Source organism: Anabrus simplex, chromosome 1 (assembly GCF_040414725.1).
Source record: "Anabrus simplex isolate iqAnaSimp1 chromosome 1, ASM4041472v1, whole genome shotgun sequence".
In the NCBI taxonomy this organism is placed as follows: Eukaryota; Metazoa; Arthropoda; class Insecta; order Orthoptera; family Tettigoniidae; genus Anabrus; species Anabrus simplex.
The window spans coordinates 1,174,889,461-1,174,914,011 of NC_090265.1; positions in this window are offsets into that span (position 1 = coordinate 1,174,889,461).

Below are 24,551 nucleotides of genomic sequence, written 5' to 3' on the forward strand. Positions count from 1 at the left end.
ACATGACCCGTTGGCTGAACGGTCAGCGTACTGGCCTTCGGTTCAGAGGGTCCTGGGTTCGATTCCCGGCCGGGTCGGGGATTTTAACCTTAATTGGTTAATTCCAATGCCACGGGGCTGGGTGTATGTGTTGTCTTCATCATCATTTCATCTTCATCACGACGCGCAGGTCGGTTCGGGCGTCAAACATAAAGACCTGCACCTGGCGAGCCGAACCCGTCCTGGGATATCCCGGCACTAAAAGCTATACGACATTTCATTTCGGTACAAACATATTTTGAAGCACCAAACTCTTTATTATTTCTGGCCATTCTAAGTAAACTCGTGTCCTCATTCCGAGGCTGTGCAGCTCTTTCCAAATACACCATCAATGGAGATGAGCTGCATGGATAATTTTAATCACATACCAGCCCTCCTGCTATTCTTAAATCTCTGGCATTACCGGAAATCGAACACGGGCCTCCAAGAACGACAGCTAATAATTGCTAACCGTTACTCTACGGAGGTGGACGTACATCCTGTGACAAGGGCGTATACGTAAACAGAACAGAAATGACTCACAACGTAAGTTAATAGAAAATGAATTGGTTATATCCACTGGAAATGAAAAGATAACACAACTGAGTTATTATTGAAATGAATGATGACATCACGGGTGGTGACGCAATTACAACGTTGCTATCGCTGAAGCGAACACACTGATCACTCGCCCACTTATATGCTGTATGTCTGTAGGACGAAAGGCCCTTCATGAGCACCTCCGATCTAAAATTGTGGCTGCATGATGTGTTATTCGATTGCATACTGGGGCACTTGAAAATTTCGGCAAGTTTTCTTGCTTTTGAGAATCAATCTTCTCCTCCCCTATTATGTTCAAACCGGGCAAGTGGGCCGTGCGTTTTAGGGTCGCGCAGCTGTATTTGTATTCGGGAGATAGTGATTTCGAACCCCAGTGTCGGCAACCCAGAAGATGGCTTTCCGTGTTTTCCCATGTTGACACCAGGAAACTACTGGCGATGTAGCTTACAGTAACTAAGGCCACTAGTCCTCTGCTATCCTATAATCGCTATAAGACCTATCTTTGTCGATGCGATGTAAAACAAATTGTAACTCGTAAATGTTCATTCTCAAATAAACCTTGACTTATCACAAATTGTTGCTTACACTTCCACTGACTACAGAACTACAACTGAACTGTCAACGAGTGTAACAACAGTACAAGCTATTCAACTATTACTCCAACCGAAATCAATTTTAAACGAGTTTGCACATTGCCGCTGCTTCACGCCACCCCATTCATTTTCACGGCTATTTTATAACTTGGTTTTCCGCAGAAGAGAGGATGGAAGAGGAGAACAGTAGTTACTGTACCCCAGAAAAGAGAAAACACATTACTATTTTGACGGTCTAATGTAAACAAATGTTGAGATTATTAACGTGTGTATGTGTCGGTGATGAACGAAGTATTCGGAATGGTTATAATGGGCCATTTCATTCAGGCCAGTTTGTGAAATGTGCCTGGCCACTTACCACAAAGTCAGGTGACCACTTAAGGAAGGGAATATTCATACAGGATTTATGGTAAAATTACCCGTTAAAGAGAAAAATGGCCTTTAATTGAGGTGACCGCCAAGTGAAGGTGGCTGTTTAGGAATGTATCACTTTATGAAGACTCGTTCAACATTCTCCAGCCACCATAGCATTTGTCATAAAACAGAACTCCATACCGTCCATTTTTAGATAAATCGTTTTAATGAAAGAATGTCTTTAGTAAAAATATTCAGATGCTTAATTCGTTTGCAGTTAGCCTTTTATACATTTCCCTCTAAGACGATAAATTTCGGTTACAAGATATACATCTTCCTTAAAGCACCTAGGCTAAGCCGTAATTTTGGCATTAAACAGGCAGATTTACGAGATAAAATTTGGGTAGATCTACATGGAGACTCCCTCTTATAAGAAGCCATACGGGCAGACAGCAAGCGTGGCCACGCCAATTTTTATATTATTTTTCATTTTAACCCAATAGCACCCATGACATACACTGAATGGCCAAAAGTCATGGGAAGACACTGAATGTGATGTTAATAACCAGTAGTTCCTCCGCGAGCCCTCAAATCGGGAGCAGTGCGGAGAGGCATCGACTCTACAGTGTTCGAATCGTTTTGGAGGGATCTGGATCCCCCTATCTTGCACTGCTACCTACAATTGGTCTTATGTAGTTTGTGTGAGGTTCATGAAGCGTAAACAGCATCAACAGCATCTCATAAATGCTCGATTGGATTAGGATCGGGGGATCTGGAGTCACAACCCATGATCGTAACTTCATTGGAGTGCACCTCGAACCACCTGCGTGCCACCACAGAGCGGTGACATGGCACATTGTCCTGTTGAAACATGGCATCTCCGTCAGGGTACTCTAGGACCACAAAGGTGGTGGTAGTGGTGATTATTGTTTTAACCCTTTGGCACTCAGCCTATACGCAGGTGTTTGCTCGAAGACACTCAGACTAATTTTTGTGATTTTCCAAAGCAAATTACAAAAATTCAACACGTAAAGAGTTTAACACACATTAAAATAAAATTAATCACACTAATACAGAAAACTGTGAGCATTTCAGAAATGAATATACCTTGGACGTATTGTTATTGGTTAAGCCCAAAACAATTATTAAATTTCGAAAATAAATTTTAAAAAATAAATCATTGTTTTCAATGACAGAAAAATTAGACATTATTGCGTCTTCCTTCTTTACTCTTAGACGTGAATGAAAGAACATTTAATTCTGAATAATTTGATATCAATATGATGTGTGTGCTGCAATTCACTCATGAAGCATTGCACAAAGTTATTCAGTGTACATGTAACGGTCATCGATGTCAGGGCCTCGCGGTCCGATGCACGGTGAGCAGTTACGACCGTGTCACTTCCCACATAACGGGAATCACTTTCGGCAAAAGAAGGTCATTATTACTGTCTAAATCATCTGAAAATTCAAGGATATCGGCCTCATTCGGCCTTGAATATGGCCTATCCATTACGATAAAAAGATGACGCAAGCACGTGCAACAACGGAGTTATGAAAAGGAGTAAAATTGTAGTTTACGAAGTACATCGAACACACGATATACCAAAGAAACGAAATAAACTATAAACAAAACTCATAGCAAGATCAACTTGTTGTATTCATAAGCCAATCAAAACAGATCCACTCAATAACAACTTCAAATAACCACAACATAAACATTCACGGTCAACAGATTTCATTTGTCGAAAATAAAAATATTTTGTAGGGCTGGTGGATATATCTGTTGAGTTAAACGCAAATTCAACGCTTTGAGGTACCGTCACGATCAACTGTTACGATTTAACAGCTACGCAAATGACCAAAATCCGTAAATAAGACAGAGCCGATGTATCGGCGCCGTGAGCGTTTTCGCCATAACCTCTCGCGCCGATAGATCGGCGCGCTGAGTGCGAAAGGGTTAAGAGGAAGTACAACTAGGCAACCATCCTCTATATAACACTAATCAGAGGAAAAAACGGAAGGGATCCTACCCTTAGAAAAATGAAGATATCGGCCAAAGGAAGACAAGGGCCACGAAGGGCGTGAAATTGAAAGACTCCCTAGCCCTCGCAAATCCAATAGCGTCGGGGTCGGAAATGAACAAGAGTTGACCAAGGGAGGTCTGATAGGATAGATGAAAGTGTGGACCCTGGCACAAGTAAGTGGAAGCAATGTCAGGACTGAGCTAAGGGCGCCGTGGTCGCCAACCCACGCTCCAAAGTTCAGAGCCCCTGGGCCGGCCACAAAGGCATTCAGATGATCTGAATGAATGTCCACATAACGTGCAGCTGTCAGCGCTCCCTGCAGCTGGACAATGGGATCTAATTGCGACCATGAGAACGCCGTCAAGACCAAAACTACCGAGCTCGATAGCTGCAGTCGTTTAAGTGCGGCCAGTATCCAGTATTCGGGAGATAGTAGGTTCGGACTCCACTATCGGCAGCCCTGAAGATGGTTTTCCCTGGTTTCCCATTTTCACACCAGGCAAATACTGGGGCTGTACCTTAATTAAGGCCACGGCCGCTTCCTTCCCACTCCTAGCCCTTTCCCCTCCCATCGTTGCCGTAAGACCTATGTGTGTCGGTGCGATGTAAAGAAAAAAAAAAAACTGAGCAACCTCCAACCTGGACACAACCTTGTTGACACGCAGGATGCATACCTTCATGGGGCATACGCCACACTCTCACGCACCCATCAGTTCGATACAACGAGAAGCGGGATTCATCGGACCATACCACACGCCACCACTGCTCCATGGTGCATTGCCGATATTCACGGGCCCATGCACTTCGTTGAACTCTGTGTCGAGGTGACAACAAAGGGACACGAGTTGGTCGTCGGCTGCTAAAGCTTATGAGATGCAGCTGCCTCCTTACAGTCCCGATAGAAATGAGTTCAGGACTCCCAGCATTCAACTGGGCTATGATCTGATTCACAGTAGACCGTTGAGCGCCCAGCATGCTTCTGGGGATGCGACGTGATGTCCGTTCGTTAAGCACCTGTGGTCCACCTGTGCAGCAGCTTACGCGGGTGCTAACACACCCTCTGCGATATTGAAGATCCATGCTCGACACTGTTGACCTCGGAAAGCCGAATTTGCATGTAATCTTTGCAATGCTATGACCTATGCGGCCATAAGACCTATCTGTGCCGTGCGACGGAAAGCCACCAGCAAAAAACAAATGACTTAAGCGGCATGCGCCGATGTTCATCGCACGTTCAAAATCTGTTAACTCGCGACGTGTTGCCATCTTCATGACACTGGTGTCAGTGACAGACTCCTCAGCTACGCTGCAGCTAGCCGCAACGCTCAACGGTCACACATGGCACATTTTCTAATGGGACACCCCTTCCGTGGCTTCTGGCCACTCAGTGTACATCTGTATGCGTAACAATATTTAATATTTAATTTCAGCACGTAACCGATAGCTGTTCTAGGTCAGAAAACTGAATAAAAAGTTGTATTTCGATTATTAAATTTAACCCAATCCTGGTAGAAGTTCAATTGTAATATAATTAATATCAGTGTTGGTTAATGTGTACGTCTGATCAGAAATAATTAATTGAAATATATATTGCACCCATAAGCGAATTTACGTAATTAATTTACAAATTAAAAGTTGAATATTTCGCATATCGAATACTACAGTAGGCCGTGAGAGCTAGCAGTCACAAAGGAACTTTCTGGGGCCAGTCAGTCGGCAAGGAAAATCCTCGAAACTCTTCTTAGAGCACGAGCAACTTGTAAACCGCCCTGAGTGCTGCATCCAATAAATTTTATGGTACCGCCTAGGAGTGACAACTTTCTACTTGGTTCTCACGAGAAAATCACGCGTTGAGGCCTGACCTACTTAGAAGGACAAAGAGACAACGATAATACCCACCAACCCTAGGGAGGAAATGGAAGCATCCACGCTGCGGAGAGCGCCAAAGTCTCAGCCAGTCACAAAATTCCAAATTTGAATGTCCTGTCATAGCGGGAATCTACAGTCAGTATTTCGCTATCTGAAGCCCGGAGTGGTGGTGAAAAACAGTGTCCTGACTTCCTAATAATATTTGAAATTTATCAGTGCGAAGGTGTGGTCAATTATTGGCTAATTAATAAAATTTTAATTTCACACGGAAGAGTAGTATCGCCCAGGAAAGGAACTGTCATGGCGGGAAGGAGCCATTCGCAGGAAGAAAATAACGCCGGTGACGCGCGCCGTCGTGTGGATTATCCTGTGATCGTATCCCACGGCGCAATATAACAAGTAAGTCAGACCGAAATTAGGAAGATTTTGTACATAAATTTTGAAACTTTAACCTACGGATGTATGATAAAGCGCTCCCGAGTGCTAGATCACTACGCCACATCCCTTCCACAGAACTATTTTCAAGGTGGGGGGAGAACTCATTACATAACCAGCGAGCAGGGTGGTGAATCTTCAGTGTGACAGTGTGTGACAGTGTGACAGTGTGACGGTGTGACTGTGTGTTTCACTGTGTATCCTGTGTTCGTGGGTTAGTTGAATCTTCAGTGTGTTTAGAGTGTGTCAGCTAATTCAGTTAGTCAGCTTTGAACTTTACTTTTGGCTGGTAAGAAAGCGATCAGAGACACTTGTTGGCATCCGAGTGAGCCATGTATTTTACTTGGGAGAGTAACATTTCAGAAATGAACACTTTAACAAACCTTACTTTACTTTGAATTTATGCAGGGATAACAGGCAATGGCTACACTTTCAACACTTGGCTTAAATGAACTCGCATTACGAATCGAGAGGGACAAGTCCATGTTTCAGCGTAGCTGCATAAAACCTTTCTAATCCACGTGTAGTTTGACATTTGTTGGAAAGCTATTTTATTCTTCATTTTGGGAGGACGGTCAGCATAAATTTCTCCACATCATTGGAAACTGTACTTTAGCTTGCTTTTACCACTTACAATAAACTGTTTTGGCAAGCGAGATGTTTTTCGGGAGAAACTAGTTAAAGCAGACAGGGTGGAGAATGACTTTTCTTTAATGAAGGCCGCAGTGTTAAAGACCTTGAGCAAACTGTTATGTTCCGAAGAGGTGAATAACCGGCAAGCCACTAGGTAAACAAAAACTGAGAGAGCGGTGTGGGGATCAGCAGGTGTTCTTTCAGGCAGGTAGCGGAGAGGAAACTTCCGACTTCACGTCAGGAGTCTATGCAGTGCTATCGTCTAATCTTCACTGGAGTGCGAGGAAATGCGTGTGTTATGTTAATGTAAGCGTGTGTAACGCCATGATAAAATGTATCAAGTTTGCGTGTGTGAAAATTTGGAATACCACATCAGCTTCAAGATGGAATTCTAATTCACCATGACGGAGCCCGGAGGGTGATCCAACTTGCCTCCACCACCCAGGTATGAGCATCAATAAAATAATATAAATAAATATGTAGGACCGTGCCTAATCGATGATCAAATGTAGCTTAGACTGTTAGGTAGGACTGTAAATAATTCACATTTTAATAATCGTTATAATAATAATAATAATATAATAATTATAATAGTAATAATAATAATAATAATAATAATAATAATAATAATAATAATGTTGCACTTTCAGCTAGGGTTATTTGCGCACTTCCTTTATGTAGATGTGTTTGCGTATTGTTATGGATTATTCTGTAGTATGTCACTTTGACAGTTTAGGATGCTATATTATTTGATCTCAATGAGTGTAATGCCGATTTATAATAATAACAATAATAATCATCATGTTATTATATCGTTGGTTTTGAGTGATATTTCTGTTGGAGTTGTGATTTTGTAGACGTCGCCTTGTTGATGTTAATGCTTATTTTGCTATTTTGCGCACTCAGCTTGTTTTATGTGGTGGAATCATCCTTCAGATGACTGTTTCCGGTAGTTCTTATCCCGTGTATTTTGCTACGATATTTTGGTGGACGCGAGTATTTATTTCTGTGTAAGTGCGGTTGCACATTCTTCAATAGCTGTGTTTTGAGGGGCAATCTCGTCATTTTAGTAAACAGTTAGTGACAGGAAGCCATTGATGAGTCAGCTCTGATATTTTGTGATATGTGAAGCAGAGAATGATCTACAGATAGAGCTAAATGAACAATATCCCTGATGATCTACGTTGATAATGGAAATGTGATATTTGGACCATGTCATGAACTATCGTAAGAAATAGAAATGTGCACGACAGATATTTCGCCCGCCGGATACGAGCGAGGCTGTATTATGAGGTACTACGTCGAGAATAATGATGAGTAAATAGAACTGAGAGATGAATAATTTAACCAAGAGTGTTAAATACGTTACGACATGGGTTATGATTGTAGGCAGAAGCCTGTATTTTGTTTCAAATAATTCCAGGGAAAGTAGATGCTCGGCAAACATGCTAGCCGTAGTACATGTGAGCAGAGCGACGAGTCAATGTGTATTTTGATAGTCATGTAGTGTCATGGATGACATGGAATAGCAGTAATTATTGTCCAAAAGGTTAAATAGTGTCGTGGCCAGACATTTGTCGTCGGAGATTAGAGATTGCCGTCAAATTCACAATATTTTGCTACTCGTAGCGGGGTAAAATTTTTCTGTAGACTCCGATATTTTGCGCATTTCATTCTTACTATTTTCAGTAGACAGCGATGTTGGGATCTAGTTTTGTTTAGTCGTTATTCTTTCTTCGTGTACCTTTTATTACCGTTTATTTGTAGGATGTGATCGTATGTGAATTATTTACATTTGATTTGATGTAAATAGATAGGTGTAGTTAGGCTAGTTTTGATTTCTGTATTTTTCTTTTGTTGGAGCAGTGTTTCTCCATTAACAGATTTAATTATGTAAATAAGATTTCATGTGTTAGGATAAGGGATCATCGATTAGGTCACAGTCAAAACCATAGTAGTGGTATGCTCATACCAGGCATTCAGTAATTACCAAACCTTTAAAATCCACTACATTTTAAATTAGGAAATGAAGCGATCTTTAATGAACCAGTTGTATAATAATTGCCGCAATGAATGAGGTTAATAAGATGGGGTCTGCCTCCATCTAGTGGTGGTACCAGAAATAATGAGTTCATAATGAAATGCAGTCAGCGGCAAATTAAGTAAAATTTTAATGTACAAGGATCGCTTTCATTTGAAATGTAAACATGAGGCACTTGGCCTAATGATTATTGACATTTTAAAGAGGTCCAGGCTATCACAGTCATGCATGTGAAATTGAAATAATTAAATGAGTGATTGTAACACTCAGGTTCATGTGTCAATAATTTCCTTTTCAACCACGAGTAGTTTGAATGTGATGGTGGTTACGTGGTAAATGAAGTACGATGTCCATGGCTGTTTTCTTTGAATTATTCCTTATTTGTTACACATGGTTAGTGCAGTCCATGATTATTTTAAAGCTGGGTGTTTCCCAACTAAGCCACATGTTTTAAAGATTTGATAAACACCTCTGAGTCAGTGTTGATTTGATGACGAAATTAATTAATTAATTATTCAACTACATTAATTTATTTTGAGTGACATTTCCAGGTATTTCAATTCAACATTTCAAATGAGATGGTGTTTTCTGACCAGAGTATTTGAATTTATTCACGTCATCGTCTTGAAGACAGTGTCAACATAATTATTTTGATCGACTTTCAGTCAATTTTATTAGGCAGACATTTGTGTTATTGTAAGGCAGATCTTCATTTTTTTAAATTTCTATTTCATTACACTTTGTTTACATTTTCACCAGTTTAGTTTACTTTTTTTTGTCACTTTGCACTTTATTCAATAAATCAGTTTGTTATTTAAATTTTAATTCAGTCTTTGGGTACAGTCATTTATAGTTAGTTTACCCCATCTTTTCATTTCCTCACTCCCTGATCGACGTGTGGCCTATCTTCGGAGATATACGGACGGTCCGCGACTGAGGAAGAAGAGTCTACATGCAGCGGTGAGTATCATTTAAATGTCATTGATTACAGGAGCAGCCGGCGTACAGAAGAAGGAAGAAGTTCACCGCAGTTGTTGCCTTGAAAAGGGCACAATATATATACTACTTACTTACATTCGAGAGGACATCAAGAGTAAAATTGTATTTACACCCACTATTGAATTGGAAAAGACAGCCGAAATTGTCATCCAGGGGAAGAAGGTACTAGTTGCAGTGGTTAATCGACCACCAAAAAGAAAATATCTACATACACTGAAAGAGATTCTACACTCTTATATTGCACTCTATGGACATGTTTATTATGGGAGATTTTAACTATAAACTGTTGGCGAATACATCTGAAGCACGAAATCTGTACGATATAATCCAGCACTGTAAACTTGCTGTCCATAAAAGCACGCTATAGTTGATATGATGATTACCAACAATCCTGACAAGAAAATTTAATGTGGACAATTGCTCATCCCTGGAATATCTGATCATGATTTAATACACTCCTTATTCCGTACGATGCCTAAAATAGTATCTTTCAGAGGCCTTAAATGTATTGATGAAGAGAGCCTTTAATTTGATGAATTAGGTATTCCATAGCATACATTTTATGGGGAGCCTCCATTAGAAGACAAAGTTGAGAAACTCGATGATGATCTAATCCTTCCATTGTACGACAAACACGCTCCTGTTAGGCAAGTTCGGGTAAAGATATTGCCGGCACCCTGGATTGCAAATGACCTAAGACGTCTATGGCTGATCGCGCCGCAGGCCAAGTCACATGGTTCGCAGAGGAGTATTATTATCATTACTATTATTATAGTGGTTTAAATTTAAGCTTATTTCTGTTGGTTATTTAATTTATATGTAAATGACTGCTTAGTGATATGTATTTATGTAGATGTGTGCGTGTAGGTATAAGTTAGGATCATATTATTTTGTATAGTAGTTAAACTTGGCCCAGTGTAACAGATAGTTTTATAGCCTTAACCGCGCCTATTAAAACTTAGACATTACAAATACAAAGATAAGAATATTTTAGAAGAGATATTTTAAATATAAATCTAATATTCTAAATATTTGTAACAAACATTAGACAATCACCACCTACTAATTTATTTCTGGCACCACCGGGTTGATTACCTCTCTGATGTAGCTCTAATATTTGAAGGGTGTTCACCGACGATGGTAAAGTATAAAATTAGGACTAGCGAGGTAGCAGGCATCATTAATGAACTACCTGTTTTGAACGGAAGAATACAAAACATAATCTTGGACCTCTTAAGAGTTGGTATTCGAGACCACTATCTCCGTAATGCAAGCTTTCAATATACGACCCCATATCAAGTACCCCACTCGTTCGGTATGATTTCCTGAATGTAGTTATGAAGTGTCAAGATGTGTTCATCATTAACTTCGGTTTGCGAGCAAGTATTCCTTGCACAAGGGAGATGAGTTGACTTGTTTCTAGCTATGTCAAATAGCATTACCATGATCACCAAGGTTCAAAGGTTCTGCTTCTCTACTTCATTCTACAATTACATTGCGAAGTACGATCCTCATTTAGCCCTCATTTATTTTGAATGTCAAACGACTAAGGAAGACAAAGATGCATCGACGTATAAATGAAGACAGTATGGAAGAGTCATCTCGTTTTGTTTGCGAACGAATGAAGGTACAGGATTCTACCTTGAATATAACAAGATTTATAACCAACGAAAAGGAAACGTCAAAGTCTTTTGTAAACAAGTTTGAAACTTGAGTATAATTATACTAGTGATGGGATATTCAGATGTAACGTACTTCGAGACGATAAAACAGAAAATGATATTTTCTGACACATAATAAAGTATCCACCAAACCAAACCAAACCAAACCCCATGGTACTACAGCCCTTTAAGGGCCTTGGCCTAGCAAGCGATCGCTGCTCAGCCCGAAGCCCTGAAGATTACGAGGTGTCGTGTGATCAGCACCACGAATCCTCCCGGCCGTTTTTCTATCCGCTATCTCACCTGCTCGGCTTCCACCTGATGGTTGTCCTTCTATGCTCTAGACGTAAAATGTGAAATATTTTAAAGCATTTCACTCCTCAAGGAGTTAAATGGGGGTTAGATTTAAGGAGAAGTTCATTCTTCCTAAATCGTTTGACGTGAGAATGAAAATATTTCCCTTTTCACATTAGTCACTTTTATGTCCACAGATGTTGAATAAGAGAAGGTTTGGAAAAATTTCATTCCCCCAAGGTATAAAAGGGGATTGAACCTTCCAATGCTATTTGACGCACGAAGTATAAATTTCACACGATGGTTTCTTTCCATAACCTAAATGTGAAATATGATCTATTTTTGAACATCATCCCTAGGGGTTAAAACTGGACTACTACTACCGAGAATAAAATAATATCCATTGCTCCAAATCCTTTTGTCAAGCGATGCTGAAACATTACGTGATATTTGAAGACTCTCAATAAGCGATGTTTTTGTGGACATTGGGATTCACATAATTGAGTCGTACTCAATTATAGACCTTTCAAATAAATTTAATAAAGTTAAGAGTTAAGAGAACTCATGAATTTTGTTGCTTAGTCCATATTTTACAGGAGTCGAAAACAGCCTAAATATAAACTCCTCCTGCACTGACAAAAACGTATTAGTGCTTAAACTATCGTAAATAGTAATGTTGAAGCCATCATAATAAACACATTTACAGTGCGTGACATAATCAATGTTTTTTGACATTAATTATCTGTATGTGTGAGCGTATTGCCGGTTAAAGTAAGTTCAGAGCTCCATGCTCCAATTAAAATAGCATTTTGTGGCCTAAATTTGTTTCTCTTGTGGCAATATGGTGAAGGAAATGATTTCGACAAATACGGTAATCACCAGATTGTAAAACTCACTAAATCTGTTATTATAATGTGGATAAATGTAGACGATCTCTAGTACTCAGACACTCAAATGCACAGAACACAAATATATTGAAATTAAATAATACAAATGGTATGAACTTAGCGTCCCACTAACTACAAATTTACTTGAATGTAAAATGTATGTGGCGTCCGCTCAGAAGACTACCATTGACTCCACAGCATAGACGTGCACGCCTGGCATGGTGCCGGGCTAGAGCGACTTGGATGAGGGAATGGCGGAACGTCGTGTTCTCCGATGAGTCACGTTTCTGTTCTGTCAGTGATAGTCACCGCAGACGAGTGTGGCGTCGGCGTGGAGAAAGGTCAAATCCGGCAGTAACTGTGGAGCGCCCTACCGCTAGACAACGCGGCATCATGGTTTGGAGCGCTATTGCGTATGATTCCACGTCACCTCTAGTGCGTATTCAAGGCACGTTAAATGCCCACAGCTACGTGCAGCATGTGCTGCGGCCGGTGGCACTCCCGTACCTTCAGGGGCTGCCCAATGCTCTGTTTCAGCAGGATAATGCCCGCCCACACACTGCTCGCATCTCCCAACAGGCTCTACGAGGTGTACAGATGCTTCCGTGGCCAGCGTACTCTCCGGATCTCTCACCAATCGAACACGTGTGGGATCTCATTGGACGCCGTTTGCAAACTATGCCCCAGCCTCGTACGGACGACCAACTGTGGCAAATGGTTGACAGAGAATGGAGAACCATCCCTCAGGACACCATCCGCACTCTTATTGACTCTGTACCTCGACGTGTTTCTGCGTGCATCGCCGCTCGCGGTGGTCCTACATCCTACTGAGTCGATGCCGTGCGCATTGTGTAACCTGCATATCGGTTTGAAATAAACATCAATTATTCGTCCGTGCCGTCTCTGTTTTTTCCCCAACTTTCATCCCTTTCGAACCACTCCTTCTTGGTGTTGCATTTGCTCTGTCAGTCAGTGTATTTTATCGAGAAAGAACAACCCGAATCCTACCTCTACCTTGGAAGCACCTACTGCGAAGCAACCGCGATCAACATGTGATAAGATGAAATTCCTCAGACTCAGTGTAAGACGTTCTATCTCGTGTTTATCGATGGAGATAATGATTTTTCATACGCCAGAATGAAAAGAAAATGATTTCATTCTCTTCCCTGAAACATAGTATTTTCCGCTACAGTTCAAGTATGATGATCATCACTGCATAGTTCTTATAACTTATATCTGGTACCAGTTTCAGTCTCTCGTATGTTCCCGTTTACTCAACAAATCTCTGGAAGGCAAGTGAAGTCAGAATGTATGTAGTTTGAACTCATGCGAGAGATATAGCTGTGTACGTCATCATGGTGAAGATCAGACGATCACATCGCTAAAAGAAAGGTATATTCTTTCAAGAAACATTATTAATAATCTTTACAAAACTACAAAAGTGTGGTAGTGAGAGGTTCACCATATTTTTATTGTAAAGAAAAGGTAGCAATCCGATATCTCAGCAGTTGTACATAGTGATCTATACGAAGGTCAAGTAAAAGTGGCTTGGCAGATGAGATACATCCTTTCTTTTATCGACATGAACAGATTTACTTGAATGTATGCGGGTGTGCTTTTCAATAATAATAATAATAATAATAATAATAATAATAATAATAATAATAATAATAATAATAATAATAATATCCATTTTATTTATGTCAATAACTACTTCTATATTTCTGAAGATTCCGAGGTGTCAGAACTTTGTCCCACTATCTTAAAAATAAAGTTGTTCGTGTCTGTTTGTCTGCTTGTTCCACCATCACGTCGAAACGGCTGGATAGATCTCAACCAAACTTCATATTTAGAGTATACTCATCCCGGGGAAGGTTTCTATATGCATATCATTTTAAAATCTTCGAAAAGACGGGGGTTTTATAGGAAAACCGTTTTCTCTTATACTATTATAGGCAAAATATCGAATTTGTCGTATAAGGACGAGACAAAGCTCAATTTAATCCTCTGGACGCAAAGAACAAACCTCGGTAAGCCCTACGGGCCCGAAAACCATGTTTTAAGGCCCTTAAACCAACCGTTACGGAGATATTGGCACCACACTACCCCTGCTCTAGGAATCGGATAAAGAAATGAACTGCCGTAACCATGGCAACGTCAGATCCAGGATTCTAGAGCAGTGAGATTATGTATGTACGTTTGGGCATAGCTGCCAACCAAAATTGGTACAAATAAGACTTAATATCTGGAAAAATATACTGTTGTGTAAGGCACTCATAGGACTCCTTTGGGCGGGGATGGAAAGGGGGTGAAGTACGAGTATAAAAATCTTACTATATATAGAAATGGAAGTGTGTGTAAATGACACATCTCCTAAACCACTGGAGCAATTTCAACCAAACTTGGTACACGTATTACTTACTATCGGGAGACGATCACTGTGGGGGGTAAGCCATCCCTAGCCCCCTTAAGGGAGAGGGTCGGGGGGTGTAGTTACAATAATAATCGAGAATAGTGTCGGATTCATAGTTTTCGGGGTCGCTGAGTTGAAAAGTAATACTCTAGAATTTTTTGAAGTCCAGCCCCCTTTTAGGTGGGGAGCAAAGGGTGAAATATATAAATAATTAAAAAGTTTCGAATCCATAGATTTCAGGGTCTCTGAGATGAATAGTATTACTCCGGATTTTTTGCAAGTCCAAGTGGGGAGCGAAGGGGGTGAGATATAAAATTAATAAAAAACTACATATAAAAATATTATCTTCTTCTTACTATATATAAAATTTTATATATGTGTGTGCGTGGGAGTGTGGGTGTGGGTGTGTAAATGACACATCTCCTCCTAAACCACTGGAGCAATTTCACCAAACTTGGTACACTTATCAATTAGTATCAGAAGACAAACCGCGTGAGGGTAAGACACCTCTAGCACCCTTATGGGCAGGGGGTGAGGGGGGTGGTATAAAAATAATCTAGAATATTATAGAATCCATAGTTTTCGTGGTAGCTGAAATAATTAGTGACACTCCGAAATTTTTAAATTCATGTTCAGCCCCCTTTGGGGTGTGGGTGAGGGGGAGTGAGATATAAAAATAATCGAAACCAGTGTCGAATCTACAGTTTTCTGGGTCACTGAGATGAATGGTGACAATCCAGATTTTATATCTCTTAGTGGTGGAGGGCGGGAGGGGGACAGTCTCATTAACAGTTGAAATCCTGTACATCGTATCTATAGTGCGACGGCTAAATACATATAGTTATCACTTATTAATTTTTGACAGGATCAATTACTTCCCAGTCGATTCGAGCTTCCATAAGGACGAAGTTTTACTCGAAAACTAAATAATCTAAAACTTGAAATCAAACACATCTAAATAATTTTAAAACTACATAATCGATCATAACATATCAATCTGCAAGTCAAAAAGGAATTCTATAAAAATTCACATCACACATCATGCAAATCTTAAAGGTAAATATTCAGAAACTATCCGGGCAAATCCGGGTACTACAGCTAGTAGTTACTAAATTTTGATAAAACTGCCGTGAAGGTAACGTATTTTCCATTGCTTACCTTTGCTATGCACTTTAAAAGTAATGTATATGTTATATGACAAAAATAATACTCGTAGATCTGTAAACTTACGTCTTTCGAAATTTTATCCCAGTTGACAGCTTTTGAAAAATAATATGGTAGAGGTCTTTCGAGTTGACGCCGTAAAGGCGACCTGCGCGTCTATGAAGATGAAACCCTACCTATGATGAATTTCTAATGATGAAGATGCCACTCACACTCCCCAAACCATTGATATTAACCAATGAAGTTTAAAATTCCCGACCCCGTGGGGAATCGAACCTAGGACCCTCTGAACTTAAGCCCTGCACGCTAACTATTTAGCCATGGAGCCTGAATTTCCAAAGATATCCCATCAGAACAAAACATGCATACAAACAATAATTTTTAATTATATTTTCCCATGAAGGCTAAACTTAGCAATTCATAAACTTCAAGACCTGGATAAAGGAATTCGATTATATTCTCTGTCAACATTTTCAGTACACTGGATAAAGTAGAAGGTATTTCAAAAATGAAATCCAAAATATAGAATACACAGACAATTAAAAGACTTGGTCTGCCAGTTATTGTAGCGTCACGTGATCAGCGCGATGTCTTCGTCAGACATATTACTTGAATTTCTTGACTATGACCGCTTCCTCTCATATCCCAGAGCTCCTAAGTTGATATCGCGAGACTAAGTGAACTCCGTTCCAGCACTTAGCCTAGGATTAAAATTCTTGGACCAACCGGAAATCGAATCCAGGGCCTCCGAATAGACACCTTACTATATTTCACAGGGTTGGGAGGTGCTATTAGAGGTCTGGAAAATGACGAGAATTAGTCTTTTTGTAGGTTGACGTTTGCTTTGTAGTTTAACGTAAATCTTTCCAGAAAAGTCATCTTTGAGGAGAGGAAACCAAAAAGTAATCAGAGTAACGTAAGTCACTTGATGCAGATGATCGTATTTTATAGAGGCATCAGTTTTTATATCTACATTCTTAATTCGAAACCAACAAATGACAAACCAGGCGGTCAACCAGATAAGCCATGAGCCTCATAAGAAGCAAATTGCACAAATTCCATTCTAATAAGTGGCCAGTTATCGGAGTATACCTAAATATGAAGATAGTGGTGGTGCTGCACGCTCTCGAAACTCGAAACCAAACTCTTCTTAAGGCAGACATTCACCTTTTACGATAAAAATAATCGATTTCCCAATTTTTTGTTATTAAAAACAAAATGAGCTATGACCTTTGTAACTGTGATTTTTTCCAGATATATATATCAAGTGGCTCTTCAGCCCACTAATTTCTACTTAATATGTGTCCCGCATGCACTAATGATAAGTGGAAATTTATTGAACATATCCCTTGGTAAGTTATTCCAATCCCTAACTCCCCTTCCTATAAACAAATATTTTCCCCAATTTGTCCTCTTGAATATAATCACAATTAGTGGTATTTAAACCAAATACAGCCTTCCACGCCTACATTTATCACCTTTTCATCTCAAATAAGTATTTTTAAGAACATTTTAAACATCATTTCTATAGTTTTCAAAATAACTGCGACAAATTTTGTATGACTGTCCTTATAAGTGCTGAATATAATAAAAAGCTTTATCCCCATCTTTAATATAAAGTCCGTTATGGAAATATTTTCTGTTGAAATAATATGCCATTAGTTCGATTTTCTAAAAATGTATGTACTTTCCATCTTAAACATTGAGGTACAGATTGTTTATCTGACTACTGACTGAACAAAAAGCACTTAGAATGTTACAAATCCTGCGAGTTATATTGAAGATGATAGTTTAGTGCATATTTCACAATGAGAATTTTGAAAACATATCAATCAAAACCTTTTAGAAAGAAGATAATGCATTTTTATGTGGATTGAATAACTCGAACAGTTTCAGGAGTTAGGCACACTGAAGGATTGGTGGAAGAACACTTTTATAAGGTGGTGTAATTTTCTATGGCCTAAGGTGCATGTGACCATTTAATTAGTAATACCTTTTTTCTAAACTCGTCCCTACAGTAGCTAACGTACGAAAACTTGATAGTGAATTTATGCAATTAAATTTCATGGTACAAGATTTTATTTCGTGGAATAATACGTAACTGACTGAAAGAGGTGAGAAAATTCCAGGTTTAATCTGGTGCCAGTATGTTATCAGGATACTGCAGAATTGTATGGAGGAATACAAGTGATTAATTTTCTCTTTCTGTAATTAGTATTCCGTACAGCAGAAGTTAAATGCTTTACGACATAGAAGAACAAAAGTTTTAAAAGGAAAGTTTCAGATTAAATTAATAATGAACACGTCGTTAGTTACTGATATCCATCTAAAAATTTAAGAAGTTTCTGAACGAGATAAGTGAAGTCCTTGACGGTTTAACAGAAGCGTTCATTAAAAGTATGGCATGAGCTAGCTCCCTTTTCTGAACTTTATTAGTGATTAATTTGAAATATTAGATGAAAAAGTTGGAATTGAAGAAGTGTTTTGCTAACAAATTCTACTCATTCATGGATAACACTTGAAAATCAATACGTTTTTCCTGTACTATCGACTGATCATGTTAATTTGTCACGTTTTAGTGTACAAATCTTCATTGACCTTACATGGAAACACATGTGACCTGGCTAATATAGGAATACAAAGTGAACTGGTCTGATGCAGGGCGATAGTAAATACAAGAGTCAAAGGCACCTGGAAGTGAAAAATCCATGTTTTAAGACCCATTTTGTAGGTTTGTATCGAAAATCCTTTGTTCCAGTTCGACTACACAATGCTCAGCTAGTAACCTAAACTAGGGCAATTGCGGTAGCTGTGAACGCTACAGGAACCCTGAAAAGTGACGATTAACCTCATCAGCAGCAACAGCGGTGAAGGAGTCCTTTGGTACGGCAAATCTGGCGGAGGAGGTAGCCCTTCTTCTAGGGGGTTAAATAAGAAATAAACCACTTCCTTGTAGTGAATAAGTGCCTTTAAAGGCTAAAGGAGATATTTTCTATAGAAAAGATCTGCGGTAGCCCTTCCATTCGACTAGGATTATGTGGACCAATAATTCACAGAAACCAGACGAAACATATGCCGGATTTTATAGAGATGACTTTTGCAATGAAATACAGGACATGAATTGGATTTTGCAATGTGAAAACCATGTACTGTATGAAACTGGCAGGTTGAAAGAACTGTACATAACTTTATCCAACAAGACCTAAAGGCTGATCCATATCTAACAGCAGAAATCGTGGTGTCCCTTAAAACACAAATATGGAACGAAGAACACCTTGCAGAGGAGTGGATGATTGTAATAACTGCTTTCATATGGCAGAAAATGTTGTCAAGAGCCATACTGAACAGAATAACCAATTCCGTTGAAAGGAAACTCCGCCAGGAACAAGCAGGTTTCAGAGAAGGTCGTTCCACTGTAGATCAGACTAACACATTAAGAATTACAGGTCACTATGGTTTTCCATTTTTGGTTTTTGTTTCCTGTTTTATGTGTAATTTGTTCATCTGAATCCAAAAATGCTATTGCTTTTGTCCTATCACATACAAGGTTTTAGCATTTCAGTAATTCTGACTAACAAGATAATGAAATAGAAACACAAATACTTATTTTACCGAGCTCTATAGCTGCAGTCCCTTAAGTGTGGCCAGTATCCAGTATTCGGGAGATAGCGGGTTCGAACCGCATTGTCGGCAGCCCTGAAGATGGGTTTCAGTGGTTTCCAATTTTCACACCACTCCTAGCCCTTTCCTGTCCCATCGTCGCCATAAGACCTATCTGAATCGGTGCGACGCAAAGCAACTTGTAATAAATACATATTTATTCGAAAGTAAACAACCCGTCTAAATTGGTTCATTTTGCGTAATTTTGTTATGGCAGACCGCAATATATCACCAGATGGCAGCACGTTCCACTCTTGTAATGGTGGATACTGGGTAGAAGTTATTTCAACCTGTGCTGAGCAAGATATTCTAATGCATGTCTAGAAGAGTGTTTCAGTGGACTGTTTGGTTTGTTTTAGTATATTTGTTGTGTTATAACTATACAAAGAAGGAAGTGGTTAAACGATCCAAATATACCTAGGTATTTTCTTTTATTTTTGGGCGTATTATGATCACAACACACAGAACATAACCCCATTCATTCATAGTGTTTATTTCGCTTAGTTTGGATTGAAGCTGGGGGATCAGGATAAAACCTGGGGCCCTCATAAAGTGTCCACTGCTTGTGTTGCAGAGCTAAGAAACTGGTCAGAGGGAAATAATTTTGGGGTTCCAAGGAAACCCCTGTACGATTGTTATATTTGTATTTGCAAAGCAAAAGGATTCAATACAAAAACAACAATGGCATGATTTATCCTGACCTGGAGTCTGATGGGAGGCCTGTAGCAATGGCGCTGATGCTCCTGTACCTGAACCTCCTATGAACCTTGAGATACCGTATTCTGAACCAAGTCCTGTGCTAGTCGAGTCATATGAAGATTGTGATTGGGCTGGCAGCTGTTTAAAGTACTTTACCAACAAGTTTTCTGCACCATCAGATGAAAAGATCAAGGAAGGAATTTTCGCAAATTAAGGAACTATTTAAAGATTAACGTTTTGAAGCACGTACGACTCCTGCAGAAAGGGAAACCTGGATTGGCTTCAAATAAGTTGTCCGTAAGTTCTTTGCAAATAGTTAAGACCCAAACTATGTGCAACATGCAAACAACAAGCCTTAAGATGTAACATGCGTCTCAAATTACATTTTATTCACTCACATTTAGACCACTTTCCAGAAAACCTCCAAGCAGAGAGTGAACAACAGATTGAGAAGTTTCACAGATACATTAAATACATTGGAAGGCGGTACCAAGGGCGGTGAAATACATGTGTGCTAAAACGTGATGATCCTGCTGGAGTGAACAGGAGAAAAAGTGATATAAAAACTTTTCATCCATGAGACAACGGTTCAATTGACTGATCACACACGTGAACACAAATTGGTTTTTAAATCCGTTTCTCTTTGAAATGTATGTGTTACAATACGTCTTAAGTTAATGTGTTCTATATTTTCACGTACTTAACCCTGTCTCATATAAGGAAACAATACAATGTGTATTTCATTGCTGTTTTTATATTACGTTGGGCATACGGTTGACGTGTAATGGATATTTTCAAGTAGAAGCATATTTTAAAGATTTATCTTATATATAGCTCAAAAGAACTAGATGTGCTACAGGAAATTGGAATCCATTCCTGTAACTAATACTCTTTGAATCAGTTATTGAGTCCAAAAGAGGTCTCAAAATAAAATTTTTGTAGACCTGTGTAATTATTGAAGTTTTCCGAGTATCAGAAATAATAATTTGGGTAAGCTTTTTGTTGATTTTGAAGAGGCCCTTGACCATGTTAAACGGAGGAATATTTGGAGAACTATGGAAAAGTTACGAACCTCCGCCCCTTGCCTTACGCAGGTAATATTCGATTGATATACTTGTCAAGTAGAGCATAGAGGAAATCTGTCTCACACTTTTGTTATGAAATCCGGAGAAAGACAAGGATGGTTCCTGCAACCAATTTTATTTATCATGTCAATGGACTGTATCTCGAGAGAAGCAACGAATAGAAATTGGGGCATTCGCCGGATATTATATAACCGATTGGATGAACTGGATTTCGCGGATGATCTCTGTCATCTTGGAAAACGTTTTCGTGATATTGAAATCAAATATTGAATGACTGCTAAAGAAGTAGATGAAAGATACAAAGTAAAAAACTACCAAGTAATGAAATGAAATGTCGTATGGCTTTTAGTGCCGGTATATCCCAGGAAGGGTTCGGTTCGCCAGGTGCAGGTCTTTCTATTTGACTCCCTTAGGCGACCTGCGCGTCGTGATGAGGATGAAATGATGATGAAGACAACACATACACCCAGCCCCCGTGCCATTGGAATTAACCAATTAAGGTTAAAATCCCCGACCCGGCCGGGAATCGAACCCGGGACCCTCTGAACCGAAGGCCAGTACGCTGACCGTTCAGCCAACGAGTCGGACACTACCAAGTAAATCCGCATAAACCAACGTAACAATTCTAACCTGGCCCTACACTAGATGCAATAAATATAGAAAGAGTAGAGAAATGTTGTTTCTTAGGAAGCTTGGTCAGTCAAGATGGATGTGCTGTTAAGGATGCGGTGAGTCGTATAAATAAAATAAAAGGAGTTTTTGCACAGTTACGACCGGTATGGAGGTTCCCTCACATTCGCACATAAACGATGCTAAAAATATTCAGCTCAAATGTTAAATCTATATTATTGTACAGAAGCGAGACCTGGAAATTGACTTAAGATATTACCACAAGGCTTTTATAAATGATTGTTATGTTCAAGTTCATAGTGATAATATGGTGGCCAAAGACCATCTCAGACAAAGACCTTTGGTAGGCCTCAAGTCAGTCTTGTTGTTGATAGTAGTTTAACTTCGCAGAAATACTGTAGATCGAAGGTTTTCGGCGACGCTAGGATGAGAAAGTGATAGGACTGGGATGGTAGCGGCGTTGCCTTGTGCAGCCCCAGCATTTTCCTGGTGTGAAAATGGGAAACCACGGGCCACACCTGGAGAAGAATACAAGAAAGTATCACAATGCAGGCACTGAACTGGAATCCGCAAAGTAGTCACAGGGAAGGCAGACCAAGGATCACCTGGAAGAGAGGAAGTTAGTTGGAGGCAACCAAACACGGATAGAAATTGAATCATTGGCAATGGATAGAAAAATCTCGAGAAATTTCGTCAAGGCTTCATGTTTCACCTAGGAATTAAAAGAGGTACTTCATTCAGAACGTAATTCATGTTAGTTCAACTCCGTGTGTTAGGGTGGTAGAATAACACACACGGTACCTGTCAGAAGAAGCGACTAAAAGGGGGCCCAAGGGGCTCCTAACTTCCGAGCGTTCGTTGGTGACTTTGGGACACTTAACTGTGTCCTGGCATTGCTTCCACTTACTTGTGCCAGGCTTCTCATTTTCATGTATCATATCCGACCTCCCTTGATCAACTCTGGTTCTTTTCCGACCTTGGCGGTATTGATAGTGAAGGATAATGAGTCTTTTATTTTCAAGCTATTCGTGGCCCTTGTCTTTCTTTTGCTAATACCTTCAATTTTCGAAGTGTTGGACCTCATTCATTTTCCTTCTGATTAGTGTTAATAGAGGATGATTGCCCAGTTACAGGCTACTTACTTTTAAAACAATAATCACCACCACCACCACTGCCAGATCATTAACAAGGATCCTGTCAGCTACTGGCCACATGTAAAAAATAAAATTTCTACCAAAAATTAAGGCACAGTTTACACGAAAGGTATTACTTTGTGAACAATCCTTTATGTTGAAATAAAAACTACGTACAAGTGCTAAGTGAAATTGCATTTTTGTGTACGTTACTAACACTACACTAGTACCTACAATAAAGTCTTGCAAGTGTATCCAAAAAGTATTTTACTTTATTAAAATGTGCTCTGAAAAAGGAAATATATTTTCCCTCAAACAGTTGGAAGTATTCCAATACTATTTGTACTTTAGGGACGATTCATTTTCAAGTCCACCTTGAAGCTTTTAAGGTATTAAAGGAGTGAAGTGAATCCCATATTTAATTTTTCAGTGACAGTGGGATCGGAAAATGTTATGACTGGGAAGATAGCAACCATGACCTTAATTAACTAAGGTACAGGCGTGGCATTTGTTTGATGTGAAAATGGGAAACCATGGGAAAATATTTTCAGCGGTACCCACAGAGGGGTTGGAAATAACAACTACGTAACGCAGAGCTACGCGATTCATACAGTGTAGCGAACTATATTTCTGTGAGTATCTTGAGTATGATTTTTCCCACGGTATCATTATGGTGTCATTTACTCATTGCCGTCAAATATTACGCTAATAATAATAATAATAATAATAATAATAATAATAATAATAATAATAATAATAATAATAATAATAATAATCGTTTAGTCCCGGCTACTGTGCATGTGCATGATTTTTATTTGAATCAATTAGGATGCCTGCGTGTCAGTTTTAACTTCACAGATGTCAGAGTTTTGTCTACAGAATTTCTTTAATGTGGTGGAGGACGACGACAAGGAGTTTTCCATTTAAACATCCTCAGCCGTATTCGGACTCGAACCTACTGCTTCGGAACAAAAGGACAGACTGCACCATTGAGATAGCTTTACTCCCAATGATATTTCCAGTTCTTTTGCTACTCCCAATTTATAACAATAATGCAGGAGTCTGACTTTTAGTGATGTATTGTAATATACAGTTCATAGACATTTCTAACGCCAACTACCTGGATATACAGTAACATTTTTCCGCCTACTCATCAGTTCCACTCTGCACTTCATCATGGGTAGAATTAGTTCTGCTGAATTATAATGTTTACAAAGAGAGCGATAATGTGTTACTTTGTTACATCTTTTGTAAATCTATCCTGATATATTCCCCTTATTTTGTCACTTGTCGAATTTATTCTATTCGTTGGAAATCTATGCCATGCCGTTTGTTCTTGGGTTAGTATACTATTTTTGTGACTTTAAGAAACATACTGTAGATTATGAGTCCCAG